An 18186-nucleotide genomic window follows, 5' to 3' on the forward strand; every position below is an offset into this window, starting at 1 on the left:
TTTGTATCGGTGGCCTTATAACTTCTAACAATTCTGACATCAGGCAGTGAACTTGTTGAACCACCAGGGAGATGAGAACACTTCTCCCCTGATGTCGGGACCAAGTTCACTCGCCAGCTGAGCTCGAAGAAATAAACGGGTGAATAGATAAGTAATAATCTTTTGTGCTGTGGTTATTTGGTTCAGCATTTTTTAAGTTTACATTTGGTGCCGTGACTCGGATCCCAACATAGGGAACGTCTCTCTGGGCTGAGTAAGTGACAGGGGGCTTGAATCAAACACAATCGAGTGGCAGGGCGCCCCGAGGTAGTTTACCTCTGGCTACTCCTTGTGTCCAACCGAGCATTTTTGCCCCTCGCCCATTGGGACTGGTACCTTGACGGGATCAGATGACACGTCTGAATACAGGATTTAAGGTAAGCAGTTGTCTCTTTTACGTTGCTGCGGGTGACAGGATATGGTCGGTTGAAATTTGATGATTCGGAAAAGGGGTTGCACATGTCTCAAGCTATGGCCGGTTGAAATTTGAAAATGATATGAGACTGGCAGCCCGGTAAAATTCTCACCTTGGCAGCAGAAATATGGCTGGTTGAAATTTAATGAGACAAGTTCAGGATAAAAGGAGGAAAGGCCTCCAGAGTAGGTGAGAGTTGTTTTTTCTTGCAAATATTAACAGAAAATAGGCTAGCAGTTTTTGTGAGAATTAAAGGCTGCGGATGACATTGGGTATTCTGTATCGTTCCTAAGGAAAGAGTCGGGACTGGGGACCCCGGTCAGGAGAGGCGGCCACCGCTACCCGACGTTTTCACCATATCAGCTGCCTCCTGATAATATGGCCGGTTGAAATCGATTAACAGAGAAGCAGGCTGGCTAAATTTCTCACCCAGTGGCATAAACAGTGACTGTTTTTCTGGCTTGTGCCTAGGCCCTTGTGTTGTGTATTTTGTGCCTATAAGCTGTTTGCCTCGTTGGTTTGTCTGTGTTTCGTGTAATTCTTGATTTTAGCTACTTGCTTTGCTTTATACAGCACTTTGGTCAACGTGGTTTGTTTTTAAATGTGCTATATAAATAAGAATAACCGGTAATATAATAAGGGCAATAATGGGATAGGCCCTTGATATAGCTGGAAAGGGAACTCCCCTCCAAAGTATGTGTGAAAAATTACCTAAATCAGAGGACGAAATTTACAAAGATTTAAGTTTTTGCACTTACTAAACATTTGGGATCTGATATTTGGCCCCGGGGGGGGGGAGCGGGGGGAGTGGGACTTGGGATATAGGGTCACGTGAACAAGCAGCTAACATAATCTGGAAAAAGAACTGTGGAAAGAAATGGAAATTCCTGATTAAGGAATGGAAAGATAAAGCAGATGTAAAATGGAATAACACTTTACTGGCCAGTTGGAGGAATAATGCATGTGATAAAGGGATAGAGGTATGTACAGCAGAAGGGACTCCCAAGAGTTGGGAGACACTGAAAGCAGAGCGTGAGTGGGCAGATGGGTGACGTGAGAGAGAGCAGGAACGGCAGCGTAAGCAGGTAAAGGCTGATATGGACAGACAGAAAGGATTAGGACGACAGCGCTGTGGGAAAACTCTGAGGCCTGATCGGGAACCCGAGCCCATGTCTGGCATACCGACTCTTTTTGATGATTCGGAAGATACTGATAGGGATGAGGAGTGGGGATGTTCCTAGACTGCCACCACCCCCCTTCCTTACCCCTCTCACAACCAACCGCACCTTCCCCACCACCATACCAGGCCCCGAAGGATCGAATGTGGCAGAGCGAGTAAAGAGAAATCCCAGAAAACAAACCCGGAGAGGATCTTGGCCCGGAGATTCTGGAGATGGACAGTCTAAACTTTGTGATAAGCTTGGAGGAATCCAACTGAATCCCCAACAGCAGAGCCCTATTAGGCAGTTGCCCAGTCCCCAGGCGGGTGGGGAGGGGGGGCAACCAACCACCAACCATTGAAATATACATCCCCTGGAAGCCTCAGGAAATGATAATGATCATGAATCAGGCCCCAGAAAAAAAAAGAAAAACCAACAGTTTGCTCAGTAGGTCTGCAGTACTATACAAATGTATAATGCCACCCTGCAAAATTTATTCGGTCTCTGCTGCATGATGAGGGGCGGAAATGGAAGGCAGAATCAAGATACCAAATCTATCAGGAGTTACAGGTGGGAATCCATAATTAGAATGAACAGACAGACCAGATTACAGACAGTCGGGAGCGATTTGTGGCCTGCGATGGCACTTTCGCAGGAGACCAAGCCTCTAGTAATGGGAATCCGTCCCACCCCCCCCCCCCAGTTTAATGCCTTACTGCTCCAATGCTTACCAGTTAAGTTAGCCAACGTGATTAAAACAAATGATATAGATTGGCCTGACAATGATCAAAATCGAATACAATGAGCTGACATATTGTTGGGACCCAGCTTTCGAATCCCGATCAACCCCGGAGGGGCAGTTAAGAAAGCTTATGGGGTGTTAGCTTTCATAAGTCGAGGGCTAGAGTTTAAGAGTCGCGATGTAATGATGCAGCTCTATAAAACTCTAGTTAGGCCAAACTTGGAGTAGTGTCCAGTTCTGGTCGCCTCACTATAGGAAGGATGTGGAAGTATTGGAAAGGGTACAGAGGAGATTTACCAGGATGCTGCCTGGTTTAGAGAGTATGGATTAGGATCAGAGATTAAGGGAGCTAGGGCTTTACTCTTTGGAGAGAAGGAGGATGAGAGGAGACATGATAGAGGTGTACAAGATAATAAGAGGAATAGATAGAATGGACAGCCAGCGCCTCTTCCCCAGGGCACCACTGCTCAATACAAGAGGACATGGCTTTAAGGTAAGGGGTGGGAAGTTCAAGGGGGATATCAGAGGAAGGTTTTTTAGTCAGAGAGTGGTTGGTGCGTGGAATGCACTGCCTGAGTCAGTGATGGAGGCAGATACACTAGTGAAGTTTAAGAGACTACTATGCAGGTATATGGAGGAATTTAAGGTGGGGAGTTATATGGGAGGCAGGGTTTGTGGGTTAGCACAACATTGTGGGCCGAAGAGCCTGTAATGTGCTGTACTATTCTATGTTCTATGAACTAATATTAAAGGTGAAAATGTTCAGCAGGAAGAAGGATGCGAGCGGGCTACATCTGGGGAATCAGAAACGGGAACCGAAGCAAGGAACGCATGTATTCACATCCCCAGCCACTGGGGTGTAATCTAGCAGAATGAGACTTGCTCTGTCTGTTGGAAGTCAAGATTCTATGCACAGACAAGGGTGTCACCCTGGGACTAGCGAACAACCAACAGCTTCCCCAGTTACCGATCCCCCCTGCTGGTGGGCACTTAATTTGGACTCCACTTTGGTTGAACCCCTTCTGCCGGAGGCAGGCCCTCGTGTGACTCTGTGCTGTGATCCTACAGGGTGCTCAACTGAAGAAAACCAGTATTATGCACCCCTCGAGGGACAGAAGTTCCCAGTCACGGTGATTGGAGAGGTTAAAGGAAGAGAGGGCAGTGCATTACTGGCCGAAGTTCCGGATTTCCTTTGGTGACAGACAGGACTGGTGGCTCTCCATACCACTGTTAGGCTTTGCCCTGGGTTCAAGCCAAAGAGCCTGGGTTCCTTGCCCACACTATGACGAAACAAGCCTCCAGCACCGAGGGTGACCGGCAAGACTTGGCCGCGGGCCGACTCCGATACTGGAAGGCGTCAAAGGTGAAGACGGGACACCTGGTAAGACACTTGTTTAATACTGACCGAACTCAAGATGTTGTACCACATCGCTGGGAAATTTCAGGCCATGAAGTCGGTCGCACCAACTGCCGTCTAGATCACTGAAAGAAGGACAGACTCTCCCATCCCTTCCGCAATACCCCCTCAAGCCCGAGGTGACGTTTTATGAGGATGGAAGCTCTTTTGTGGATCCAGCAGGGAAACGATGCAGTAGTGTCAGACAGTGAAGCAAATGAGCAGGCTTCTTTTGAAACAGCTGTCTCCACCCAGAAAGCTGAGCTGTTTGCTGTGACTCATGCCTGTATCCTGGCAACAGACTAAAGTGCAAACTTACAGACTCCCGTTATGCACTGACTACGGAACTTTGGGGATTTCCTGACTTCTTTTGGCTACCCCATTATAACGCTACCTTCGTAAACAACTTACTCATCGCTCTTCAGTTACCTTGAGTTTTGGCTATTATCGAACGTGCAGCCCATACTGGGGAATCTGAGATATCTACGGGCAATGCTCAGGCTGATGTAGCAGTTAGACAAACTGCCTTGAATCCCACACTTTTAGTCCCCTCGGGAACCCAGCAAGCTCCTATTAGACAAAATCTAAGGACGGGTATGCCAGACAAGGGGGAAATAAGTAACTAACAGGGGGACGTCCCTGAAGGAGAGCACAAACTACTGTCATAAATGGGTTGCCACCTTGAACCTCAGACCAATTTATGGGTGACCCCCGCGGGACAGGTTTGTGTTCCCTCTGTGTTCTTATCTGTCTTGATAGATTATGTAAATAATTGTACACACTTGGGCAAGGAGGGAATGGTTAATATCTTGGTGGCGCCCTGATTTCCAGAAAGCAGCTGAAAAGTGAGCCACTGCATGTAAAAAAAAATGAATGCTGGAAAGGGAATGCCTTGTGTTTCCAGAACTACCCCGTTGCCTGGTGGACCTTTCTCCTGTTTACAACTTGATTTTATAGAACTACCTAGAGTATATTGTTGTAAGTATTGCTTGGTACTAGTACATGTTTTTAGCAGATAAAGGTTATATCCGCTACTGATAATACTGTTGTAAAAGTATTAAGAGAAGTGATTCCCTGTTATGGATTACCTGAATCAATAAGCTCAGACAATGGACCTTATTTTATTGCTAAGATAAATGAGAAAATCTGTAAAGAACTGGCAATAAAACAGCAACTTCACCGTGCTCACCATCCAAGAGCAGCTGGTATAGTGGAACGAGCAAATGGAACCTTAAGGAATAAGCTAACCAAACTTATGCAAGAAACTGGGCTAACCTGGCTTAAGGTTTTATCTCTGGCCTTGTTCCATATGAGAATTACACCCTCGACTAGAACTGCATTATCCCCAGCAGAAATCATCTATGGAAAGCCCATGCGAACCCCGTGGGGGTTGGAACTGGCCCGACCTCCCCTTCCTGAAAAGATGGACATGCATACCTTCGGGGAGGAGATGGGAAAATATTTATGCAACTTAACTAAAACTCTCCAAAGCTTGCATTCATAGGTACGACAGGCCTATCACGAGGACGACACCCAGCCTAAGGGTGACTACCCCACCATCGAGCCTGGAGATTTTGTCCTGATTAAGAACTGGGATCGTAAGAAGTTGGAACCGAGATGGAAAGAACTGTACCAAGTGCTACTGACAACACCTACTGCAGTGAAGGTGGAAGGGCAGCTCTGGTGGATACATCAAACGGACTGTAAACACGTTACTGGCGGAACTGATAAGGATTGAAAAATGTATTGGTTAATGCTGCTTTTAATGACCCGAAGGGGACCTGCCCCTGTTTCCGGAAGTCCCAGGTTAACACTTTTCTGTCTCTCTGCCATATCTACGCTAAGCAAGTAGAATGGGGAGCATGTTGGGTATGCTTTGTATCATGTTGTAGAAGTGACATTCTGTTCTGAAAAAGTTATTATGTAATAATAAAAAGGAGGGAATGATGTAGTTTAAGGGAATTGGGGGAATTTTCAGATTCCTGTAAATAATGGATTAAGTACTGACCATGTCTGTGTATTTTGTGAGTGACTGCAGTCTATTTGAATAATGTCTCACAGCTGCTTCTTTGGAGCAAGATAAAGGCTAAAGTTCACAAAGATCCACATAAGATGTCTCCTGATTCTTCACACCTTTTGGTTTCGACAAAAGGCAGTACCTGATGGAAATTAGATAGGACATTCCTTTCTTAATTAAAGTGGCTGGAGTGTCTATCAAACTAATTGTTCTTTTGTATCAATAGTCTATTGACGTAGCTAGAATGGTTATCAAACTGATTGTTCTTTTGTATCAGTGGCCTTATAACTTCTAACAATTCTGACATCAGGCAGTGAACTTGTTGAACCACCGGGGGGATGAGAACGCTTCTCCCCTGATGTCGGGACCAAGTTCACTCGACGGCTGAGCTCGAAGAAATAAACGGGTGAAAGGATAAGTAATAATCTTTTGTGCTGTGGTTATTTGGTCCGGCGTTTTTTAAGTTTACATATACTGCTCAGATGTTCCACGGTTGTGCGAAGAGTTAATGAGATGGCATCTGCTGTGGCAGATGGCACTACACCACCTGTTGCTTTGGTAGGCAAATTGGAGCAGAGCCAAGATGCCACTGAGACAGGAGCTGATTATGTTTCAACTCCAGCCTCTCAAAACACGTCATCACTGTGTATGTAAGTGCCTCTGGGCAATAGTCATTGAGGCAGGTTTCCATGCTCTTTCTGCCCACTGGTATGATTGATGCCTGCTTGAAGAAGTGAGTACCACATATTGCCATAGCGAAAGGCTGAAGATATCCATGAGCACACCAGTCAATTGGTCAGCACAGGTCTTCAGTACTCAGCCAGGTACTCTGGATGCTTTCCTTGCACTAACTCTCTTGAAGGCAGCCCGCACATCATCTTCAGATACTGAGACCATTAGGAGACATTAGCATCAGGGCCAGGACAGGTCCTCTGAGATAGTGACACCCAGGAACTTAAAGTTACTGACCCTCTCCACCTCTGATCCTCTGATGAGTACTGGCTCATGGACCTCTGGTTTCCCTCTCCTGTTGTTATTCCTTTCTGCGCCTTGTGGCGCATCGGGTGGCAACCTTGCTATCTCTTTAGCATATTTTGTGTGTGTTTTTACGAGGTTTTTTTGGTGTGCTAGTTCGACGCTCAACCCAGCACAGAAGGAAAGCATGCAAGGAGCTGGCTGGATTCGAACCCAGGATCTCTCACCTCAAAGTCCGGTGTGGATGCCACTATACCACCAGCCATCTAAGTGCCAGAGTTAATCTCTACAAATTGAACCTACCATTTTGACCTCTGGTACAACTGACCAGGCCCAAATTCCTGAAGGTGTTGGAAGCAATGTATGGCAGGAACTGACTAGAGCAAATAGCTAAATTGAAGCATAAGCTGGTAACATGGAGGCAACGCCATACTCCCCCCGCCCCCCACCGATGGTAGGAGAGACACCAGATGGGAAACATATAACATTTAACTCACTTCTGAACCACAGCAATCATCTGAACCATCTATTATTTCATCTGGAGGTTCAAAATAGTTTGTGTCTGTAAGGCCTCAAAGTAAAAGGGGGAAACCATGGCTAACATAGCTGTCATTGTGATGATCACTTTTGCATCAAGCCATTTGGCCAAGCAAATGTCAAGTGTCATCACACACTCATGTTCTGCCTACCCCTGCTCACTCAAAGGATGGGCCTGGCTCCATTGCCACAGAATATCCTACAAGGGTGAGCTGCGCCACAACATCTCTCCCTTGTAAAAAGAAAATTCTGCAGTAAAGGAACATCCTGATTATAATAAACATGAGTAAGTCTGCAGATGCTGTAAATCCAAACCAGTACATACCAACTGCAGGAGGAACTCAGCAGGTCAGGCAATATCTATAGAAATGAATAAACAGTTAACAATTTGGGGTGGAGACTCTTCTTCAGGACTGAGAAGGAAGGGGGAAGAAGCCGGAATAAAAAGGTGGGAGAGGGGAAGGAAGCTAGCTGCAAGGTGATAGGTAAAGCCAGGTGAGTGGGTGGGCAAGGGCTGGAAAAGAAGGAATCTGACAGGAGACCACAAGAGAAAGGGAAAGAGGGGACCCAAGAGGAAGTGATAGGCAGGTGAGAAGAGGTAAAGGGTCAGAGTGGAAATGGGGGGGGGGGGAGAAATTTTTTTTATTAATCAGAGGAGAAATTGATATTCATGCCATCAGGTAAGAGGCTACCCAGATGAAATACAAGGTGTTGCTCCTTCACCCTTAGGCTGGCCTCATCTTGGCACAAGGAGTCCATGGACTGACACATTGGAACTGAAATGGAAATCTGAATTTTAAAAAATCACAAACAGAAAATCTGTAGATGCTGGAAATCTAAGCAAAACACACAAAATGCTGGAGGAACTCAGCAAGCCTGCAGAAGGGTTTCAGCCCAATTCGTCAACTGTATCCTTTTCCATAGATGCTGGCTGGCCACATTTTGTGTATCGGAATTAAAATATTTGGCCACCAGAAAGTTTCACTTGTTCGCTTAATGAATCGGTTCCCCCAATTTATGATGGGTCTCACCAATGTAACAAAGGCTGCATTGGGAGCACCAGACACAAAGACAAGAGGTGAAGTGTTGCCTCACCTGGAAGGACTGTTTTGGGCCCTGAATGGAGTTGGGGTGGTGGGGGGAATGAGCTGAATGCATTTTTGACTGCTTACAAGGATAAGTGCCAGGAAAAAGATTAGTGGGGAGGAATAAATGGACAAGGGAATCGCGGAGGGAGTGATCCCCGAGAAAAGTGGAGAGGAAACGGGTGGCAATGATATGTTTAGTGGTGGGATCCCTTAGGATATAGTGGAAAATGCAGAGCATGATGTGTTAGAGGCTGACAGGGTGGCACGTAAGGACAAGAGGAACTCTATCAGTTTTAAGGCAGCAGGAAGTGTCCGTGAAATGGTTGAGGTCAATCACTGCTTCGTTGGCTGTAGGTTTGCCATAAATAGATGCAATAGAACAGTACAGCATAGAACAGGCCCTTTGGCCCATGATGTTGTGCCAAATTAAACTAGTAGTTAAAATTGGTTCATATTATCACATATACTGAGGTACAGTGAAAAAATTGCCTTGCATACAGAGCAATTCATTACAACAGCGCACTGAGGTAGTCCCTTCTGCATACTCAAGATTAGATTATTTAATGTCATTTATTGTGCACAAGTGTAAAGAAGAACACAATAATCATTATTCTGGGTCTGATACAGCACAAAAAAAATGAAAGATAAAGAACACAATAATGATTTTAAAAAAAGAATAAGTATGAATACACTAGATAGCTTATATAAATAGATTAAGATTGTATGTCCATAAGGTGACTGGCCAGAAATAACAAAGTAGTGGTGGAATTCGTGGGTGGAGGTGTTGATCATCCTTATGGCTTGGAGAAAGTAACTGTTTTTGAGTCCATATCCCTCCATTCTCTTTATATTCATATGTCTATTTAGGAACATCTTACATCTGCCTCCAGTACCACCCTGGCAGCACATTCCAGGCACCCACTACTCTCTGTGTAAAGCCCTGCATACCTCCTTTGAACCTACCCACTCTCACCCTAAATTCATATCCTCTAACACTAGATCCCGGCAAAAAGATACTTTCTGTTTACTCTATGCCCCTTATAATCTTATTAACTTCTATCAGGTCTCCCCCTCAGCCTCCATCACTCCAGAGAAAGCAATCCAAGTTTGTCCAGCCTCTCCTCAGAGCACAAGCCCTTTGCTCCAAGCAGCATACTGCTAAACCTCTTCTGCACCCTCTCCAAAGTCTCTGCATTCCATCATGAGACGACCAGGTCCGAATACAATACTCCACATGCGGCCTAACCAAAACTTTATGAAGCTGCAACATAGGTTCCAGGCTCTTGAACTCAATGCCCCAACTGATAAAGGAAAGCATGCCATATGCCTTCTTTACCACCCTTTCAACCTGTGCATCTATTTTTAGGGAGAAAGTTCTGGGAGCCTTCTTTAGAAAGCAATGGTCTGTCTTGATGTGCATCCCCAGCAGCTGAATAATACAAGACCTTGTGCTCCATGAAAAGATCTCAGAATCACATTCTGAGACACATGCCAACTGCAGCTGAAAGATTATTAAGTCAATTAGTATAAAGATGCACTCTGTTCCGCCCAAAGTTTCTGGGGCCTTCCAGTACAAGAAGGCACCCACAGCTAGCAGTTTCCAAGGTGAAGGAGTACATGCTGTGGGAAGTTTGGTGCAGGTACCACCACGGTTGTAGGGGCAGAATCGCGTCTAAAGTTCTGAAGGGTGGACTCTGTAAAACAACTTCTCACCTATGCAACGTTTGGGCTGAAACAACAGTGACATTTACAATATTGTAGGTAAATATAGTGAAGTGGTACAGGGAACTAAAACAATGACAAGTTCTGTGCGTATTTTACGGCTAAAATATATTTCGGGTGGGGGAATCAATCAACCTAGATTGTTGTGCTGTCCAATTTTCTAGACTAAAAACCCATCTTCCAACCGAGAGCGCACACAGCCTAAATTGGTACCCAGCACCGCATCCCACCCACACGCAGCCGTCCGTCCAGAAGCAGGCTTGCTTCCCTTCGCCCACGGCAGCAGCAGTCCACTTACCACTCCAGCCCCGCATCCACTGATGTTTCACCCCAGGTCCCAACTCCGCTAACCCGCACAATAAAAAACCGCGGCCCGCTTCAAACCGATCAGCCACCGCGCATGCGCCGCCGGTCCTTGGATACGGGAGGGCCTGCTCGCCGCTGCCGCCGTCGAAATCCCAATATAATTCCCACTCTTCCCTCATAATCAAATTTAAACGAACACTTGCAAATCACATCAATATATATTATGTTTGCAGGGTTGGGCTGCATTGACGCCGGATTAAAATATGAAAATAAAGTACAGCCTGTGAACTGGCGAAAAATGCTATTTAATAACAAGCTCCATTTCTATTCGTACGAAGCCGGAGAGATTTTAAGTGTTCCGCCTGGATACGGTAGGAGGGAATGTAGCGGACGGCCCCAAAGTGTAAGGCCCTCCACCGCCACCCCCACCATCTGGCTGCAGGGCCGAGGCCGTCCGTCACGTCGCTCCATGGCGAGCGTCTGCTGTAACTGAAGGTGAGTCAAGCCTGCATCGGCTGGGGGTTCCCATGCGGGATTTAACATCAGCACCATAATCTCCCAACCGTAGTGCTGGAAAAAGGCATTTGGTGTGTTTGTTAAAGGTGAAGGAAAACGGTAGGCGGAAGTACTCGCTGAACTTTGTTTTGACTATCGGCCTCGACCTTCCTCTCACTGCCCGCTGAGTTCCCCACCCACCTTTCTGCTTTTCGTGAAATGTTTAATATGTAATCCATCTTCATAATCTCTCTATCTGGCCTGTCGAACACCTGCCTTTACAGCACAAGCTGCAGAGTAAGGTAGAACACGAGGAAATCTGCAGATGCTGGGATTTCAAGCAACACACATCAAAGTTGCTGGTGAACACAGCAGGCCAGGCAGCATCTCTAGGAAGGGGTACAGTCGACGTTTCGGGCCGAGACCCTTCGTCAGGACTAACTGAAGGAAGAGATAGTTAGAGATTTGAAAGTGGGAGGGGGAGGGGGAGGGGGAGGGGGAGATCCAAAATGATAGGAGAAGACAGGAGGGGGAGGGATGGAGCCAAGAGCTGGACAGTTGATTGGCAAAAGGGACATGAGAGGATCATTGGGACAGGAGGCCTAGGGAGAAGGAAAAGGGGAGGGGGGAAGCCCAGAGGATGGGCAAGGAGTTATAGTGAGAGGGACAGAGGGAGAGAAAAAGAGAAAGAAAAAAAATTACTAATAATAAAAAATAAATAGCGGATGGGGTAGGAAGGAGAGATGGGGCATTAACGGAAGTAAGAGAAGTCAATGTTCATGCCATCAGGTTGGAGGCTACCCAGACGGAATATAAGGTGGTGTTCCTCCAACCTGAGTGTGGCTTCATCTTGACAGTAGAGGAGGCTGTGGATAGGCATATCAGAATGGGAATGGAATGTGGAATTAAAATGTGTGGCCACTGGGAGATCCTGCTTTCTCTGGCGGACAGAGCGTAGGTGTTCAGTAAAACGGTCTCCCAGCCTGCGTCGGGTCTCGCCAATATATAGAAGGCCGCATCAGGAGCACCCCAGTATATCATTGCAGTATATCACCCCAGCCGACTCACAGGTGAAGTGTCGCCTCACCTGGATAGATTGTCTGGGGCCCTGAATGGTGGTGAGGGAGAAAGTGTAAGGGGATGTGTAGCACTTGTTCCGCTTACAAGGATAAGTGCCAGGAGGGAGATTGGTGGGGAGGGATGGGGGGGGGAACGAATGGACAAGGGAGTCACGTAGGGAGGGATGGGGGGGACGAATGGACAAGGGAGTCACGTAGGGAGCGATCCTTGCGGAAAGCAGAGGTGGGGTAGGGAAAGATGTGCTTAGTGGTGGGATCCCGTTGGAGGTGGCAGAAATTATGGAGAATTATATGTTGGACCCGGAGGCTGGTGGGGTGGTAGGTGAGGATAAGGGGAACCCTATTCCTAGTGGGGTGGCGAGAGGATGGAGTGAGAGCAGATGTGTGTGAAATGGGGGAGATGCGTTTGAGAGCAGAGTTGTTTGCATGTACTTTCTTTATTGCTTTATCTACTTCCATAGCTACTTTCAGTAGACCATGGACCTGGACCTCAAGAATGCTTTGTATCTCAATACTATTGATGGGTCTAACATTAACTGCATACTCTCTGTTTTCATTTGATGTCCCAAAGTGTGATAACTCACACTTGCCTGGATTCAGAATCAGGTTTATTATCTCTGATGTATGTCATAAAATTTGTTTTTTTGTGGCAGCAATGCAGTGCAAGACAAAACATTACTGTAAGTTACAATTACAAATAAATAAATAAATAGTGCAAAAGCAAGAGAGTGTTCATGGCTTCATGGATCATTCAGAAATCTAATGGCAGAAGGGAATAAGCTATTCCAAAAATGTTGAGTGTGGGTGTTCAGGCTCCTAAACTTCCTCCCTTATGGTAGTAATGAAAAGAAGCATGTACAGGGTGGTAAGAGTCCTTAATGGTGGATGTTTCCTTTTGAAAATGGCTTCAATGGTGGGGAGCTTTGTGCCTGTGATGGAATTGGATGAGTCTACAACCTTTTGCAGCCTCTTTCAATCCCGTGCATTGGAGCCTCCATGCCAGGCGATGATACAAATAGTTAGAATGTTCTCCATGGTACATCAGTAACCGATCCATAACCCCCTGTATTCTGTACATAGTCCTTTATGCTGTCCACGACTCCACTAATACTAGTGTCATCTACAGACTTGCTAATCCATTCTTCTACATAGAAACCATTGCTAAATATTGCAAACATCAGAGGCCCCTGTACCAATCCTCATAGAACACTGCTGGTCATGGACTTCCAGCCAGAGTAACACCTTCCACCCCTACTCTGTCTTCTGTAGGCAAGCTGGTTCTGTATCCAAGTTTGTAGTTTACCCTGGTTCCCATGCATCTTTATGTTCTGAATTAAACTACCATGAGGGATCTTTTCAAATGTCCAAATGATAATATCCACTGCCTTGCCTTCATCAAGTACCTTTGTCATCTCCACAAAATACTTCAGTTTGTAAGGCATGGCCTGTCCTGCACAAAGCCATGCTGACTGTCCATAATCACACCATACCTTTCCAATTCTTCTTTCTTATGTATTTGGCTGAAGCTTCGCTGGATGTGTTACTTGCATACTCTTCTGCAAGTTATATTATAAAATCTGGACTTAATGATCTAAAATCAAAGTACAGAAAATTGAGGAAATTGGAAACATCCTGGCCTTTTTGAATTGTGGATTTATACTAAATAAAGGTGGTATGAAGATAGTCAAAAATGAAATATTTCTGTTTGAAGAAATCTGAATGACCTGACTTTGTAAGAAGGGTTGTTCAAAGGTAGAAAAGGCAAATACCCTTTCAAAGTCTCCTTCCTGAGGATCAACAATGCTGTACCTGAGGGATGTATGCTTAGCCCACTGCTCTACAACACTTGACTGTGTGGCTTGGCATAGCTCAAATGGCATCTATAAATTTGCGATGATACAGCCATTGTTGGCAGAATCTCAGGTGGAGGCGAGAGGGTGTACGGGACCAAGATATACTAGCTAATTGAGTGGTGTTGCAGCAACAACACTGCACTCAACATCAGTACGACTGAAGAGCCTGTTGTGGACTTCAGAAAGGATAGGACGAGTGAACATGAACCATTCCTCATAGAGGGATCAGAAGTGGAGGGAGTGAGCAGTTTCAAGTTCCTGGTTGTCAAAATCGCAGAGAACCTAACCTGGTCCCAACATATCAATGCAGCTACCAAGGAGGCAAGGCAACATCTTTATTTCATTAGGAATTTGAGGAAATTTGGTTTGTCACCTAAGATGCTCGAAAACTTATGCAGATGTACCATGGGGAGCATTCTGACAGGCTGCATCACTGTCTGGAACAGGGCACGGGACAGGTGCTACTGCACACCTCACTTTTATTATTTCTGTTTTTTTGTGCTAGTTTTAATTTAACTATGTACTGTAACTGGTTACAGTAATTGATTTTTTAATTTATTTTTTTCTATATTATCATGTATTACATTGTACTGCTACCACTAAGTTAACAAATTTCACAGCATATGCCGGAGATATTAAACCTGATTCAGACTCTGGTTCTGAAAGAAGAAAATTTCAATTTTTAAGACATTGTGTTCTCAAATCATTCTTCACTCAAAAAGAAATGGTGTCACAATTATGTAGCATACAAGAATTGAATTGACTTTATTTCTTACAACCTTTGCATACATGAGGAGTAAAAATCTTTACGTTACGTCTCCGCCTGATGTGCAATGTGCAATTTATAGTAATTTGTAAGAAACTGTGCAACAATAAATTGACTGTACAACAGTCAATGTAGCATAGAAATACAATTGTACCAGCATGAATTAATCAGTCTAATGGCCTGGTGGAAGAAGCTGTCCCGGAGCCTGTTGGTCCTGGCTTTAATGCTGTGGTTCCGTTTCCTGGATGGTAGTAGCTGGAACAGTTTGTGGTTGGGGTAAATCAGGTCCTCAGTGATCCTTCGGGTCCTGTTTACACACCTGTCTCTGTAAATGTCCTGAATAGTGGGAAGTTTGCATCTACAGATGCGCTGGGCTGTCCGCACCACACTCTGCAGAGTCCTGTGATTGAGGGAAGTACAGTTCCCATACCGGCAGTGATGCTGCCAGTCAGGATGCTCTCAATTGTGCCCCTGTAAAAGTCTTTAGGATTTGGGGACTTTGCCAAACTTCTTCAACCGTCTGAGATGATAGAGGTGCTGTAGTATATTTTTCATCACACAGCCGGTATGTACAGACCAAACGAGATCCTCGGTGATGTGTTTGCCAGGGAATTTAATGCTGTTCACCATCTCAACCCCAGATGCATTAATGTCAATGGGGTTAGCCTGTCTCCATTCCTCCTGTAGTCCACAACCAGCTCCTTTGTTTTTACAACGTTGAAGGAAAGGCTGTTTTCTTGACCACTGTGTCAGGGTGATGACTTCTTTGTACGCTGCTTCGTTATTATTTGAGATGAGGCCAGTCAATGTAGTATCGTCAGCAAAGTTAATTAGCAGATTGGAGCTGTGGGTGGCAACACAGTCGTGGGTATACAGTGTGTAAAGGAGGGAGCTTAGTACACAGCCCTGAGAGACTCCTGTGTTGAGGGTCAGAGTGGCAGAGGTGAAGGAGCCCACTCTTACCACCTGCTGGTGATCTGACAGGAAGTCCAGGATCCAGCTGCACAAGGCAGGGTGAAGGCCGAGGTCCTTGATCTTCTTGTCGAGCCTGGAGGGAATTATGGTGTTGACTGCTGAACTGTATTCTCACATAAGCATCCTCCTCCTCAAGGTATTTAAGGACAGCGTGTAGAGTTGTGGCCATTGCGTCATCTGTCAATCAGTTGTAACGGTAGGCGAATTGTAGAGGGTCCAGTGTGGGTGGTAGCATGCTGCAGATGTAGTCCTTGACCAAGAAATTTCACAACACACAATTATAAGCAAATTGTGTTTTTGTAATAATTCTATTTTAATTGTTTTGTTGTTTTGCTTTGTTTTAAATGTCAAGATACAGTTAATGGTAAGCTAGATGAGTACAAGGAAAAAAGGCAATGAGGGGTATCCTGATGATAGATGGAAGGAGGCTCCCATGGGTATAAATATTTGCATGGGATTTTTCAGCTATTTGATCTGTTATTGTATGTTTTGTATTTTGTAATTATTAGTTTAAGAGTTACATTATGAAGTTTTTAGAGAAGAAAATAGCTTTAAGCAATATGTTAATATATTTAATCGAATTAATATTATTTTATCTGCAGGTAATTGTTTAAATTCAACATGAGTCTTAAAACTGTTTGGAAGAATTACAGGTTTTTAATTGTTATGGGAACAAGTCTTGCAATGATTCATTGGGGATGGTATAACATCAAGTCTAGTGAAGTTTTCAAGAACGAAAACAAAAGTTATATTCCAGAACCTGGAATTGTGACACACATCATGCAGCAGGAAAATCAGCCTAAAAGAAAACAGTAACTGGATTTGTTAGGTAACGTGTTCCATTAATTACATAAAACAATTTGTATTTCAAAGAACTATAAGTAAGTTAACATTATTATCGATGAAAATAATTCAGAGGTTGATGTTTTCCAGTTGATGCTTCTATTTTTTCCAGGTGCAATTTTACTTCATAAGAGTCAAATTGTTTTATTTACTGAGACCTTTCAGTTGCAGGTTAGTGTAGATGACATTTAGGAAGTGTAGCTAATGCCAAATTTGGCTATTATAACAAATGAATAAACTGATCAGGCAACAACAGAAAAAAAAGTGATTAAATAATGCACACTTACGGCTTTCAACAAATGTATTAAATAGCTTAAATACTTGAGGGAGTTTTGTGCTATTTGCTCCAATTGAAAACTTACAGATACAAAACTAGTCTTTGTTGACTTCTCTCTAGTTTTTAAGTATGCTGCTGAAGTTGAAGTACAATTGATGTGAATTTTGAAAGACATTTACTAAATTAGGTGACAAAGTGAGTAAGAAATAGGTTAAGAAATAAAAAGCCAAAACTAGTTGTTGAAAGTGTGATATTCTAATTGGACAAGCATGCAGTTAGGTCATATAGAGTCAGTGTTATATTAGACATTGGAAATATATTATACAATATTGAAGTTTCAAGCTAAGATTAACTTTGGCAATGTAATGAATAGTATGATAACAGCAGAGTTCAGTTCAGTGCAGCTAATTCAGAATGTACTTCAGAAACTAAAACACACAGAAGCAAATTGGTACAACTTTTATAGGATTACAAGAAAAATATTTTTCACAAATCTATAATGAAGGCACTAAGTTAGAATAGCATTTAAAACATGTAAGATATGGGGCTTAGTAAATAGTGATGTTAAGTACAAGAGTACAGTCTACTAAACCTTTAGAGATACCTGATTAGGTTTTAATTATCTCTGATTCTGGGCACCACATAAAGGATGCCAGAACACTTGAGTGGAACAGAGGTGGTTTACTATGAAACTACTAGGCATGAGGAAGTTCAGTTATGTGAGAGATTGGAATCTTCTCTTATAAGAGGAAGAATATAAGGAGACAAAGAAGAGGTATTTAAAATTATGAGTGGTTTTGATAGAGCATATAGGAAGGGACTCTTTCTTGTTTCTTTTGGAACATTGATAGTTTGCCAGATGTCATATTTTTAAAATAAATGGCTTGAGAACAAGAGAGGAAATAAAGAAGTCCTCTAGAATGCTCTACCTGAAAGGTTAATGCATTCAGATTTCACAGCAACCTTAAAAGGGCATGTACTTACAGAGGAATAATTTGCAAATAAGTATGACTAAAAAGGAAACATTTTTAAAAGCTGGCACAGGTGCAGTGAGCTAAATGTTGAAAGGTTATTTGATTCTTTGTATAATTAAAATTTTTGAACTTCCTGTATTTTCCAGTTACAGGCAGATATAAATCAGATCGCAGATACTTTAATTGCAAAATCCTGATTGAAGAATGAAGAATAAAAGGTGGTTACGGCAAAACTGGATTCTCGTGGCAGGACTGTCCTTATTCGGAATTCATTCAGTCACCTACTTGATGCAGAAGTTTGTAAAGAAATCAACTCAGTCAAATATAGAACTTAAGAAGAAGATTGGTGATAAATAATATAGAAATGTCACACAGGACATCTGTGTCCAGATTTTATTCCCCAGTTCAGTTATTATGGAAATCTGCATTTAGAAATTGCTAATAATTATTCATCACTTTAATAATATGACTGCCCTATGCAACAAAGATATAAGCATCATACTTATAAATCAGATATGAAATATTGT

At 43.8% G+C, this 18186-nt stretch overlaps 1 protein-coding gene across 3 annotated transcripts in view; it reads right to left on the bottom strand.

Annotated features, from left to right (window-relative positions):
* slx4ip (SLX4 interacting protein) overlaps nucleotides 1-10486 on the bottom strand; it is a 141825-nt gene extending 131339 nt beyond the window's left edge. Inside the window, exon 1 of one of the 3 annotated variants that reach the window (XM_063056154.1) lies at nucleotides 10390-10486. The gene's annotated coding sequence lies outside the window, so the exon portion shown is untranslated. Of the gene's footprint in view, nucleotides 1-3761; nucleotides 3797-10389 lie in introns of those variants that run through there. The other 2 variants (XM_063056155.1, XM_063056156.1) reach the window with 2 other exon arrangements.
* Nucleotides 10487-18186: the final 7700 nt, after the last annotated feature.

Source organism: Mobula hypostoma, chromosome 8 (genome assembly GCF_963921235.1).
Source record: "Mobula hypostoma chromosome 8, sMobHyp1.1, whole genome shotgun sequence".
Classification (NCBI taxonomy): Eukaryota; Metazoa; Chordata; class Chondrichthyes; order Myliobatiformes; family Myliobatidae; genus Mobula; species Mobula hypostoma.